At 38.1% G+C, this 13,709-nt stretch overlaps 1 protein-coding gene across 2 annotated transcripts in view; it reads right to left on the bottom strand.

Moving 5' to 3' along the window:
* EPS8 (EGFR pathway substrate 8, signaling adaptor) overlaps positions 1-13,709 on the bottom strand; it is a 211,951-nt gene that overhangs the window by 189,408 nt on the left and 8,834 nt on the right. The window contains exons 1-2 of one of the 2 annotated variants that reach the window (XM_069585623.1): positions 13,354-13,413; positions 9,376-9,449 (exon numbers count right to left, since the gene is read on the bottom strand). The exons of the other annotated variant lie outside the window; for it this stretch is intronic. The gene's annotated coding sequence lies outside the window, so the exon portion shown is untranslated. Of the gene's footprint in view, positions 1-9,375; positions 9,450-13,353; positions 13,414-13,709 lie in introns of those variants that run through there. 2 annotated transcript variants of the gene reach the window in all.

Genomic DNA, 13,709 nt, shown 5'->3' with positions numbered 1-13,709 from the left:
CATGACCACCACCTCATCCTCTGCTGCCCCCTTCTTTTGCCTTCAATCTTTTCCAGCATTGTGGTGTTTTTCAATGAGTTGGCTCTTTGCATCAGGTGGCCAAAGTATTGGAGCTTCAGCTTCAGCAACAGTTCTTCCAGTGAATATTCAGGGTTGATTTCCTTCAGGATTGAGTGGAGAAAACAACAGAAAACTCTCATTCCCCGATGTGATGATACCACTCTTCTGCAGCCCAAAGGACACTCAGCCCACTGATGCTCTGCTCAGGACTATAGTCATTTCCTAGTCTGCAATGAGTTTGGGTTCTTCTGCCTGATATAATATATTAACATATAGTATATATAGTATATGGGCTTCCCTGGTGGCTCAGAGGTTAAAGCGTCTGCCTGCAATGTGGGAGACCTGGGTTCGATCCCTGGGTCGGGAAGATCCCCTGGAGAAGGCAATGGCAACCCACTCCAGTATTCTTGCCTGGAGAATCCCATGGACAGAGGAGCCTGGTGGGCTACAGTCCACGGGGTCGCAAAGAGTCAGACACGACTGAGTGACAAATAAATTTATTTTTTTCTCTTTCTCCCCAGCTTATCAGCTTCACATTACTATTTATAAACCTTTCTAGAACCTCCTCATCATCCATTTTTCTTTCTTTCTGTTTGCTCTGGGATTGGGAAAAAAAGCTAAGCAAGTTTGTTCTCAGACTTTAATAAAGAGATTTTTAATATAGGCCAAGTATTATACCTGTGACTTGAGTAGATAGATATCATTTATATCATTTTCATAATTTTTAATGCTTCCCTCACTTCACGATTTAGGTGCAACCAGGGAGAGCCACCTTATTAGCATCTGCATCAGTGCCTAGAACTATATCTAGGTTTGTTTTTTTTTTTGAAGATAGCTGATAAATATTTTGAATAAATGAATTTTCAATTTCCTGACAAATTCAATAGAGCACCAGGCTCATGAGAGTACAGCTATATGAAGGCTTAGAATGCTTAGATATTAGGAAATTCTGCAATAAACTAGTTGTCTGACTTAGGGCAAATCACTTGACACATTTTGGTTTCACTTTCTTTGTCAGTAAAATAAGAATGCTGAAATACACACACTCTAAATTTCTCATATACATATAATATTTTAATATTCTTATTTTGATTACTCATAAGCTACTTTTTCTTAAATAATTTATTTTCTTAAATAATTATGATACAAAATAAGTCACCGCTGGATAGGCACTTTGGTTGGGTCCTGATCTCTCACTGGCAAATACTATAGTTCTTCTTTTCATTGAAAGAAGGGTTATGAAGGGGCGTGGCAAGCAAAAGTTTCTATTTAAATTTGACATTTAAATTGCCCCATTTTAATTTTTAATTTAAATGTTTTTATTCCCCAATCTCAGCATTTTATCTATAAATTATAGGCTCTCCAGCCAGACATAACTTGAACAATATATTTCACTAGTTCTCAAGGGTAAAGAAGACAGTCACAGAGATATGTCTTAGGTAACTGGAGGACTACCTTAAGGCATCTATGGTGCAACATATGGAAGAATGACAGGAGATAGGGGAACAGAATAATACTGTAAACAGACGGCCTCAAAATTTCACCTCCAGTATGCTCTGTGAAAGGAAGCAGGTGAAATGGTCCAATAGTGAATAAATGAATTCTGCTCAGTTTTTCCATCATACTCTCTTTACCTGGAGAAGAGAAGCCAGCTAACACCAAAAGGCATGTTAAGCATACATTCACCGAATACATATTAAAACAAAAACTGAGTACATACTCTGCATCCAGCATTGTGCTAAGGCACAAGAAAGACAAAGATTATTCCAACACATCCTCCACCTGTAATTGCTCAGACTGGTTAGAGAGAAGAGAGAGTAAACAAACCATAAAACACAGCATAATTACTATTTTAAAGTAAGCACAGCCTACCACTTAGGCACAAAGAAAGGACTTTTTTCTGGGAAAGTGATCTTTAAGCCAAATCTAAAATGATATAGATAAGCTGATGAGGACAACAGAGAGGAAATCCAGGCAGAGGAAACGGAGTGTGCAAAGTCACGCAAGAGTGAAGCTGAGTGTATTCAGGGAATGACAATTGTTACAGCATTTGTGGGGCACTGGCAGTCAAAGAGGAAAAGCCTGGGAGGAGAGCAGGAGCTGCTGCGTGCCATACGAGGGGGAACTGTACTGTGTAATGAACATATGGGGAAACAATGAGGACTTTTAAGCAACATAAAAAATATGATTAACAGTCAAGATAGGGAAAAAGGGATGCTGTCACCCATTCTATAATAAGAATCAACAAACTGATCCCTTCAAGGTTGGACAAAGTTAAGGGTTAAGGAAGAATTAGGAGTTCAGAAAGATTCACAGAGTTACCATTTGTGTAACAGTGGCTCCATTCAGAGGAACAGGAAGAGAAGAGAAGGGAGCTGGGTTAGGAAAAAGACAACAATGTATTTGGGCATCTTTGAAGGCCAAGGGGCCTGTGCAACATGCAGGTACAGTCAGAACTAAAGGCCTGGAGCTCAGGAGATCAGCATCTGCGAGAGATAAAGAATTGAGAGTCAGTGTTCTAAGTGAAACAATGTGAGTGGCTGAAGTCACCTTGGAAGATAATGAAACATGAAATTAGATGAAAGCTGAGAAAATAATCCTGGAAAATTCAGAAACTTCTCAACCTGTGAGTATTCAGATAATAGACAAAACCATGAACTGAGAACCCACTCATCCCCACTCTCCCATCCCCCACCCACTCCCTGCAAAAAAGTGCTGGCTCTCCTTGCTACCAACAAATGATGCTAGAACTTACTTTAAAAGATTACCACCATGGAACAATTTTTTACATACCTATTAAACTCCAAGGAGTAGAGCTTCTGAATTAACATCTAAGTACAGACAGATTAAAAAAGAAACCAGGAAAGAACAGCACCACGGGAGCCAAAGGAATAAAACATTTTTCGGGGTGGGGTGGGTGGGGGGGGAGGGGACAGTGATCATTGCAAACATATATCCATTCAGCAAACAGACAATCTACGGGGACTTTCCTGGTGGTCCAGTGGTTAATAATCCACATTGCAATGCAGAGCATACAGGTTCAATCTCTCGTCGGGGAACTAAAATCCCACATAGTGTGGGGCAACTAAGCCCATGTGCCACTAGAGAGAGCCTGGGTGCTACAACTACAGATTCCATGTGCAGCAACTAGGACTGGCGCAGCCAAATAAATAAATGACAAAAATAAGTAAGTAAAATTAACAATCTACAGAGTACTAGAAAATCTAGATGCTAAAAATTCAATACTGAACTAAATATAATCCATGTTCTTTCTAATAGCCACAGCAAAATCAAGTACGAGAAAAACCAAATGTTTTCCTTTAAGTTTGGCCTTTACGAAGATTACAAATAACCTACGGGAATGAGCTTAGGCAGCAGACTAAAGTGGGCTGACAAGTGTATAGGAAAAGTGAGGCAGAGAAAGCAACAGGTACAAGCTTCGTGTCAAGAATCTTGGCTGGGAACCAGATGGAAAGGCAGCACAAGAGATCATTAAGAGAAGAGTTTCTAGCTGCGCATCATACTGCTCCAAGAGACCCATGACTCCAACAGCTTACTATACAAACACTGACTCAGACGCATGCATATGACAGAAGAGTAACTGATTAAACTGACTCTCTAATACATTTACTAAGATAGAGAGGCCCAAATTATTAAAATTACATTCTAATACTATTGATTTTGATTATTAATGGCTCTCTGACTACAATTTGGCTTAAGTCACATTGAAAATTAGAAGGCAGTCACGAGGTTAGAAAACTTCAATCACATCTGAGGAAGAAGGAAAATGAATGAGATACCTCAACGCAGTTTGGGATGAAAGACAGGCATGGGGCCAATTACCTGTTGAAGGGAGATGCATGATATTATTTTAGAAATGGGTTTACAGCCCCTTCAAGACATGCTGGAGAAAAGTAATAAAATGTTAGGAGTGGGAGAGAGACATGATATGGTAGAAGCAAGTATTTAAGCACAAGTTCCCATCAGAAAAAAAAAAAAAAAAAACTGTGATTTTAAAAAGTCTAGCTGATGCAAGTTTGAATGAGTTTTATTATTCCAGCAAATAATCTCCATATATTTCAACATAGCATATGACATGAACTATGTATATACAGTAGGAAAAAGTTCCTATTCATATCAAGTGGGAACATATAGAGACAGGAGAGCAATTAGAAGTCAGTGTAGGACTTTCCTGGTGGTCCAGTGGGTAAGACTCAGCACTTCTACTTCAAGGGTCACGAGTTCAATCCCTGGTGGGGGATCTAAACTCACATGCCAAACCAGAAAAGGTGTGGCCAAAAAAGAAAAAAAAAGTCAGTGTATAACCAAAAAGGACTGATTCACATTGGTATCTAAAATTCTCATTTTTGTAGTAACAACTTGTAGAATGTATTAACATAACAAAGGCTGGAAATCTTACATGACTTTTAATATCACATAATCAACTTCCAGTATTCATAAATATTAATATTTGCCTAGTGAGAGAAAAGGGAGAAGGCAATGGCTCCCCACTCCAGTACTCTTGCCTGGAAAATCCCATGGATGGAGGAGTCTGGTAGGCTGCGGTTCATGGGGTCGCTAAGAGTTGGACACGACTGAGCGACTTCACTTTCACTTTTCACTTTCATGCATTGGAGAAGGAAATGGCAACCCACTCCAGTGTTCTTGCCTGGACAATCCCAGGGATGGGGTCGCACAGAGTCGGACACGACTGAAGCAACTTAGCAGCAGCAGCAGCAGTGAGAGAAAAACAAGCCTCATCTTATTTGGATAGTTCAGGAAGTGCTATCAGATATGCACAAACTAATTTACTACAAAAGCAAAGGGTGAAAATGATATCACCCCCTCTAACCAATATGTTCAAATCTTACCTTTTTCTTTATGAAAAAAAGACTTTAAAAATAACTAACTCCTAGTATGCCATCAATTAAAATTTTAAAAAAAGTTCCTCTGGTACTAATTTGTTTGGTAGTGATTTGTTAACATATAAGAAGTAATAGCCAAAATAAGGAAATAATGAATTAAGTTTTCTTTTAGAACAGAAGTGCTTCTATAATATGGATTTGGCAAACCTGCAGAGATGGGATTTCTATACCCACCCCCTCTCCTTTCCCCAACCCCTCAACTTGTACACAAGCCCACAGTTCTTCAAGCTGACAGCATACAGCTATTAACTCTCCAGTTAGGATGACTTGGAAAATCAGGTCACAAGGTTGCCACGGGGACTCTAATTATCTGTCTGGCAAGTTTGCGTGATGTCCTACTCCCCTCTGTGATCCTGTCATAAATCACCTGGTAGGCAAGATAAGGGAAAGGATAGCAGGGCTTTCTACAAAAATATTTGCTCCAAATCACTAGGAATGTGGGAAAATGTAGGCACTCTTTTCCATTTATGTCAACACTGTCATTGAAACTTTTATTCAGAACCTCCTTGGTCCACAGAATTTTTTTTAAAGTCCAGGGTCAATCATGACCCAAACCATACATGCTGACTTACAATTTAAAAATAATTCTTGATCCTGTTTCAAGCGAGCTCTCTGTAATGCAAATAAAGACGTTTTTCTGAAATAGATAGTTATGAATCTTTCATTCACAATAGCTAACGAGAAACACATGAGCCAAATACATTGTGGGGATCATGTCAGTGGTGTGTAATCTGAGCAGTGTGTTAGGAAGTGCTGGGCTCCACCAGAGGAGGCGGAGGCAGTGTTGCTTCAAATGAAGGTCTTCAAGTTACCCACATTTCAAATTCCCAGTAAGACACATTTCGCCATCTCTAAAGATGACCACTTTACGATCAGTCTGAGGTCTTCAGCATGACTTCATTTTATGAATAATGGCTTCTTCATTCCTAGACATTTCCAAGAAAAGAATACTGAGTAGTGTCTATAAAACTAATACAAACCATACTTGTCTGTTCTGATCTTAAGCTGACCTTAGTCGAAAAAAATCTTTCAAAGGGAGTACTGGTATACCATAATTTTTCCCAAAGCTGTTCACAAATAACAAATGTTGTTCTGCAGGATGACTGTAAAATAAAATGTAATTTGAAAATGTTATTATTTTATAAATCCACAATATTTATAAAATTGTGGGATGTGTTGAAAAATAGAATACAAAATGTTAATATCTTCACACTCTTAGAAATGAAAATGAGAAAAAAAAAGAAAAGGAGACCGAAGAAGGAAGGGAGGGAGGAAGAAGCCAGAAAGGTTATTCTTTACTTTCCACATTTTTGACTATTTACATAGAATCTAGTGCTTCTGTTTTTTATGCTTCTTCTAACCTAGATTTCTGACACTGTGTATTCTAAGGTTAGCAACCTTGTCTGTTTTGTTAATTACAGTAATTATTGCTACTTAGTAATACAGGCTGGAGAAGGCAATGGCACCCCACTCCAGCACTCTTGCCTGGAAAATCCCATGGATGGAGGAGTCTGGTAGGCTGCACTTCATGGGGTCGCTAAGAGTCGGACACGACTGAGTGACTTCACTTTCACTTTTCACTTTCATGCACTGGAGAAGGAAATGGCAACCCACTCCAGTGTTTTTGCCTGGAGGATCCCAGGGGCAGGGGAGCCTGGTGGGCTGCCGTCTATGAGGTCACACAGAGTCGGACACGACTGAAGTGACTTAGCAGCAGTAATACAGTAATAAAATTTATTTAATATTTCTTTATTGAAAAGTAAGTTTCACTAAATGAAACAAGATTATCTTCTATTAAATAAAGCTGTATATGTCCAGAATTGTTAGATCAAGGAATTAGATGGGGCTGAATTAAGCCAATGTGCTTGCTAATGGTTTAACCAAATCCTTAATCTCACATAACTATCTCATATATGCATATCACAAACGGATCACTGGAGAAAGCTGAAATGACTCAAACAAGATCTATCGCCACAACGACTAACAAAACTCACCCTTACATACGAAAGAATTTCCAGGATGTATTTTGTTATATTCACTATGCATTTGTATACATATTCCTCTTCTGTAATTTTCCTTTTAAAGGAAATGTTACCACAGTATCATCCTTCCCATTGACAAAGGAGCTGGTAGGCTACAGTCCATGAGGTCACAAGAGTCAGACATGACTTAGTGACTAAACCACCACCATCACATTATCCTTCCCAGTGACTGGTATGACTGACAGCAGTAACAGAAACTTAGTAAGACTAAAGGGGAAATAGGAAGCTAAGGTGATCACAGCAAGAAGTTTCTAAAAGAGCATCAGAAGCTTCCCTGGTGGCTCAGCGGTAAATAATCTGCCTGCCAATGCCAGAGACATGGGTTCAATCCCTGGTCCAGGAAGATCCCACATGCTGCAGGGCAACTAAGTCCACGCACCAGAACTATTGAGCCTATGCTCTAGAGTCTGGGAGCCGAAACTACTGAGCCCACATGCATCAGCTACTGAAGCCCTGGCTCCTTAAAGCCTGTGCTGCCCAGCAAAAGAAGCCACCACAGTGAGAATCCCAAGGACTGCACCTAGAGAGTATCTCCTGCTCACCGCAACCAGAGAAAGCGCTCCTGCAGCAATGAAGATCCAGCAGTCAAAAATGAATAAAATTATAAAAATCTTTAAAAGTTCCTCCAGAAAAATTTAATTAGTATCTTTTGAAAAAATTAATTAGTATCTTTTGTCTTTAAAATTAAGCCAAGTTCTCTAATCAGCTCCTTGCAAAATTCTACATACCTCTGTCCTCCTCTGGAAGAGAGAAAAACTCAGCAGGTTTAGATCAGCTTAAAAGCTTCCCCCCAAATTTATATCTGCTCTCTCAGGATCACGGAATCAAACCCATCTGCCTCTATGGACAGCAAGCATTTGTTACATCTAATTTCTAAAATCCAATCAATGTCCACAATAGTCTAATAAAATCAGCATTAGCCAGAAAGATCCAGCCATTAAATCTTGCAAGAACAGGTATAGTTTGGGACACGTTTATTTTATGTTTATTTATCAAATAAATTTCTAACAAATAATACATTATTCTTTACAGTATATTTAATCAAAGTGCCCCATATGTAGTTCATGAACAGCACAGTAGTAAAAACAGCTTACAGGTTCTCGGGAAATCTGTGTGTTTCTACTTTTGTTACTGCTGAACTATTTCTATCATATATCAGAGCCTACCACCACTAGTTCTCCCAATGATTTCATCACTCAATCCATTAGTTTGGAATCTTTTAGGTAAATCATATAAATGCCTTTGAAAACCATAAACATAACGTGAAAATCTAATTGGCAGTCAATGAGTTAAATTATCCCTTATTCTTAGGCCTTCTACTTCATAGTACATTTGTTTTGTGACAACTCACAAAATCATACTTCAAATATTCCAACTGCCTGGCAGAGACAGAAAATGGAAATGATTCTAGGTAACAGATACAGGTAGGCTTCCCTGGTGGCTTAGAGGTAAAGAATCCACCTGCCAAGCAGGAGACACAGGTTCAATCCCTGGGTCAGGAAGATCCCCTGGAGATGAAAATGGCAACCCACTCCAGTATGCTTGCCTAGGAAATCCCATGGACAGAGGAGCCTGGCTGGCTATAGTCCATGGGCTCCCAAAGAGTCAGACACGACTGAGTGACTAAACAACAACAGTTACAGGGAAGGTGTGAGAGGCACGGCTTTGAGGGCAAGATGAGGGAAACTTTACTCCTATTTGAAGATCCTTTAGAACATCATGGACTTTTCCATACCAAAAAAAACCTTTTCTACATTATACAAATTTACTTGACGACTATTTGAATTCAAATTCTAAAATTCCCTGTAGTATTAAGGGGCTCCTACAAAACAAAATGTTTTTTAAAAAGTCACTAGCATATACTCTAAAATACAAACAAAACCATGGTGGATCTTTTCTAATTAGTATAAAAACTTAGGGGTGTCCAGATGAATTCCAGCTGAAGTCAGTCACTGTGAATGTACTTAGTCTGGACAAGATTTCACTATCTTCCTAATGAGACCTTACTACTTCCAAAATAATTTACTTACTACCCAACTAAGATGAAGGTGATGAGGGCTTCAATCCCTCCTTTGTTTCAAACTCTCCGGCAGCCTAAACTTAACCTTCACTGTCATAACCACCATGAATGCCTCTTTTATTCAGATTTCACTCGCCACAGCTGAGATCTCACCAAGCAGTGAGAAAGTCCGAATGGTAACTGGAAAGATAGCAAAGTTATGAAAGATACATTTTCAACTAACGCCATTTGGGCCCTGAAAAAAAGTGGTCAGGCCCTGGGGCTGGAAGACAGAGTAAGGCAGGAAAGAGCGAAGCAGGATAGAGAAGGGTATTGAGGGGACACTCACATGGTCATTTATCTGCTTCAGGATTTTTATACAACTGTTTCCTTCGTGAGACTATGGCAAGTCTTCAGATTAAACTGAAAAACATAAAATACAACCAAGTGCATGGACACTGTAATAAATGGTGCTGAAATTTTTGTTTTGGTCATTTGGATAAGAAATATATGAAAAAGTAAAACAATAGAAAAAGATGGTACTTTAAACTCAGTTTATCTTATAATGCTGCATAGCAAATACGCTAATGCAGAAAAGCAGAAAAATAATTACTCCTAAATTTAAAGAAGTTATAAATTTTTTGTTATTATTCTTTATACATTATTCTTCAGGCTTGGCTATCATAGATCATTCACTTAAAAACAGAAGAGCTAAGACTTTAAGCAAATCTGTGAATCCACACATGTTAAAATCTTTAGAGGGCTATTTTAATAATTAAAAACACCCTCTTTAATATACACACTTCAGGCATACATATTAATTCTACACCTTTACATCCATGAGTATCATGTGAATAATGCTACAAGATTTGGCCTGATGACTAGATTTTTATCACAGAAAGAATTCCATTGCTTTTAAATTATTCAGAGTCTAACAAGGCCCCACAAAAGAGCTAAATAAAAAAACTACCAACAAAAACCGATGTTTTCTCTTGTCTAAAAGGACCTTGAGATATAAGAAATATCTAACCTAGCTTTTAGTCCACAAACTAAAAAGATTTTACATCAGAAGTTCTGATAATTCAGATAAACATACTAAAATAATAAAGACAAATCAAGAAACCCTAAAGATAGGGTTCTAAATCAATATTTCTGAATTAAAGAGCAATATTTTTTTTTTTTTTAATTTTTAGTTTTTTATTTTTTAAATTTTAAAATCTTTAATTCTTACATGCATTCCCAAACATGAACCCCCCTCCCACCTCCCTCCCCATAACATCTTTCTGGGTCATCCCCATGCACCAGCCCCAAGCATGCTGCATCCTGCGTCAGACATAGACTGGCGATTCAATTCACATGATAGTATACATGTTAGAATGTCATTCTCCCAAATCATCCCACCCTCTCCCTCTCCCTCTGAGTCCAAAAGTCCGTTATACACATCTGTGTCTCTTTCCCTGTCTTGCATACAGGGTCGTCATTGCCATCTTCCTAAATTCCATATATATGTGTTAGTATACTGTATTGGTGTTTTTCTTTCTGGCTTACTTCACTCTGTATAATCGGCTCCAGTTTCATCCATCTCATCAGAACTGATTCAAATGAATTCTTTTTAACGGCTGAGTAATACTCCATTGTGTATATGTACCACAGCTTTCTTATCCATTCATCTGCTGATGGACATCTAGGTTGTTTCCATGTCCTGGCTATTATAAACAGTGCTGCAATGAACATTGGGGTACATGTGTCTCTTTCAATTCTGGTTTCCTCGGTGTGTATGCCCAGAAGTGGGATTGCTGGGTCATAAGGTAGTTCTATTTGCAATTTTTTAAGGAATCTCCACACTGTTCTCCATAGTGGCTGTACTAGTTTGCATTCCCACCAACAGTGTAGGAGGGTTCCCTTTTCTCCACACCCTCTCCAGCAATATTTTTAAATCCCAATATACAGTTGTTCATAAAACATAGTTTTCAAATATACTGGAAAGAGAAACTGGAAATTACATATATATACATAAACACACAGACAAGATTAACATGCTTATTTGCGGGGAAAAGTCTATACAGCTATAATAATGTCTCATCTTCTTCCACATGAAGTTAAATGTATCTGCTCTCTCTTTCATCATAGTTATATCTTTCTCACATTTAAAAGTCAATATACTCACAATCATCTTATTATATGTTCATGCCTAACATTACCATTAAAATTATTGTAGAAAATTAAATCATGTTCAATGTCTTCTCAAAAGTAATGTATTTCATCCACATATTTCTTTATGAATTTGTTCCGCTGCTTATATTTTTTAAACATTTATTTTCTAATGAAAAAAACTAGAAACAGTTACAAGATTATAAAACATTACAAATATTAGAATTTGCATAAAAATCAGAGTATTCAGTGATAACAAATGTTATATTTAAGACACTGGAAACATTCTATTGTTGCATTAAGCCAATATGTCACTATTGATTTACTATATCAATAATATGCATATACTTCTAGGAAAAGGGATAATATTCTAATGGTGGTAGAGAAGTAATACTCTAATTGTGCTAATAAAAAACTTTCTAAATAAAATGAAATTCATATCACTAGCCTTTAACATGGAGAAGGCAATGGTACCCAACTCCAGCACTCTTGCCTGGAGAATCCCATGGATGGAGGAGCCTGGTGGGCTGCAGTCCATGGGGTCGCTAAGAGTCGGACAACACTGAGCAACTTCACTTTCACTTTTCACTTCCATGCATTGGAGAAGGAAATGGCAACCCACTCCAGTGTTCTTGCCTGGAGAATCCCAGGGATGGGGGAGCCTGGTGGGCTGCCATCTACGGGGTCACACAGAGTCGGACACAACTGACGCAACTTAGCAGCAGCAGCCTTTAACAGAGGATATTTGAAAAATATCTTTTTCCCTCTATTTAAATATAAACTTCTCTTCCTTCTATTGAGCTTCATGTTCTTTTCTTTCTCCTTATATTAAAATCACAATTTTTCAACTACAGAACTCTTACCTCTTTATCAATTCATAATTGATTCACTGAACAAATTACTTTTAGCACATTCCTAAGTATTGTGTTTCAGGTTCTGGTGAAAAACTGTTCATGGTTCTTAGAATTTTGGAAGGCTCAAATAGGACTAGATCCCACTTCATTAGGATATTAGATTCTTATGTTGCTATGCTACTAAATATAGGACTTCCCTGATGATAAAGAATCTGCCTGCAATGCATGAGACCTGGGTTCGACCCCTGGGTTAGGAAGATTCCCTGGAGAAGGGTATGGCAGCCCACTTCAGTATTCTTGCCTGGAGAATTCTATGGACAGAGGAACCTGGCAGGCTATCGTCCCTGGGGTGGTAAAAAGTCAGGCATGACTGAGCACTAACACTTTCATGCTACTAAATATAAGAACGCTTTGCTAATAAAGCATAATGGAAAAATATGTATGTGTGTATATACATATATATTAATTCATCTGTGTGTGTGTGTCTCTCTATATATATACACATATATAACTGAATCACTCTTTTGTACACTATAAACTTATATTGTAAATCAACTATACGTCAATTAAAAAAGAAAAGAATGATCTGAAACTATTACATTGTTAATCGGCTATACTCCAATATAAAATAAAAAGTTTTAAAAAAAAATAGAATGGTTTGAGACAGGACTTCTGATTTCACCCAAACACACAAGTGCTCTTTCTTAGTAAAATCACTTGAGTGTCACAGGGCTGAAAAGGAACACAAGAATTTATCTGCTACATAAAGGACTGCATTCAGAAATCACATGATTAGCAGAAGGCATTCATGCAATTCTTCTGGCAGGTTTGGTACCTTGAGTTTCTCCTACTCCACTGTAATGACTACTCTTTTGTATTGTTACTCATAAAAATGCAAAGTAACTGGTTATTCAGTTCTTTCTAATAATCCTGGGGGCTCCATCTGCGAGAACGTGCAGAATTCCGCATCGCTCCTGTCATGCCAACCCTGCACATGTCACATGTATTTATCTTTCTGCCTGGAATGCCCTGGAGTCCTCTCATTCTTGACCTTAAAAATTTATCCTATAATAAAGCCAAGTGTCACATACCCAGTAAAGACTTTTCTGACTTCATCAACAACAGTGAGCCTCTCCCTTCTTCTATGTACTGAGATATAAATATAAATGTGTACATTTTTTTTCTCTTGTTCACTTAACCTCCTCCCAACAACTGCATCAGCAGGTACTACTATTGTTTCCACTTCTAACATAAGAAAACTAAGGCAGATAAGGTCTCTCTGATTTCAAAGTCCATCGGTTGCTTGTTTGTTTAATACATACTCCATTTAGCTCCACACTGTATTGAGATGGTTGTCTGGTTGCCTCCATTCTCTGGGTTCCCTGATGACAGAAGGAGAGATCCTGTCTTATTCTTCTCTGTGTGTACAGTGTCTGGCACAGAACAGATACTCAACAAATGCTCAATAAATGATGAATTGAATGAACAAATGAAACGTAATTACCTTCAAAGTCCTTGGTGAAGAAAAGTTCGTCCCCTGCTAAACATTTTAAAGATACTTCTGTAAAAAGTTATGATAGTGTGCTGATTTCATCTAGCAAATGTTCTGTGAGTGGGTAGCACATGTGATGTGCTTAAATATCAATGAGACACTTTCTTGCCCTCAAGAAACTTAATT

This window comes from Ovis canadensis, chromosome 3, assembly GCF_042477335.2.
Source record: "Ovis canadensis isolate MfBH-ARS-UI-01 breed Bighorn chromosome 3, ARS-UI_OviCan_v2, whole genome shotgun sequence".
Classification (NCBI taxonomy): Eukaryota; Metazoa; Chordata; class Mammalia; order Artiodactyla; family Bovidae; genus Ovis; species Ovis canadensis.
The sequence above is the reverse complement of the archived record's forward strand: the minus strand, read 5'-3'. Positions and strand labels throughout refer to the sequence as shown.